We start from the raw sequence: 1,114 nt of genomic DNA on the forward strand, positions 1-1,114 counted from the left end.
GTTTTATTAGCTTTCTTACAAGAAATAATAAAATCTAAAATATATTTTAAGGACATAATGATATTATTTCTTGAAATCTTATTTATGTTTGCAGCATCAGCATTTATATTATACATTAGGAAATTTCAAATACAGTTTGCGGATTAAACAGGATCCGTGATCAGGTTGTTTTTATTTCCAACCTGACACGGATCCTGTTCAAACTACTTTCTGTACGACCTGCTCGGTTCCAGATGCTAACCCAGCAAGACATTGAAGCTATTTGAATTATTAATGTACAAAATTACACATACAGCACTTGGTGGATTGAGTATCTGGCTTGATCCCTGATCCTATTCTAAACATTCAGAACATCAGATTGGATTGCTACTCCTACTTGTTTCTTTATTTTACTCCAGTAAGCGAATCAAGTTATTTTAGTTACACTTTAAGTAGGTATAATTAATTTTTTTGTAAAAATATATTGCTTGACTTTGTTAGCCGATTTTTAGCAATTATAATATTATTAAAACATAATTTCAATAATTTGAATACAATTCACACATTATAAAATGATAATTAACTCTAAATCGTTACATATTAATCAATTTAAAATTTTTTCTTGTGTAAGATTTCAATGAATTATTATAATGTAATCATTAAGTTATATGCTTTTTAATATTAAAATAAGAAATCAACCAGTAAATGACCTGCTCTGTAATAATTACGGCTGTACTGTAATACTGAAATGTAAGTATAACATCATATGTAGTAGTGTGAAATGGTTGATTTATTGTATTCTAGACTAAATTGACAGAGAAGCAAAACATTTATTTGATTGACGGTTTTGTACTCGCCGTTATTTTAGCATTTGTTATGTGCTAAATAGCAGTGAGTACTTAATCACCTTCGAATACTAGACTCCTCTTCATCTTCAGATCCCAAGTACCAAAATACGAGGTGAGTCAGAAAATAAAATATAATAATTAAACTAAAACAAATAATTTTGTATTTTTTACCATTCTTCTTCATTCCAGTAAGCCTATTATGAAGTTTAATATTGCAGCTTGTATCTTGTTATGTTTCTTTCATAATGTGACTTAATATAGATTTTACAGCTAATTTTTTTTTTTTT

Source organism: Halyomorpha halys, unplaced genomic scaffold (assembly GCF_000696795.3).
Source record: "Halyomorpha halys isolate HHAL.00 unplaced genomic scaffold, Hhal_1.1 Scaffold224.1, whole genome shotgun sequence".
Taxonomy (NCBI): domain Eukaryota; kingdom Metazoa; phylum Arthropoda; class Insecta; order Hemiptera; family Pentatomidae; genus Halyomorpha; species Halyomorpha halys.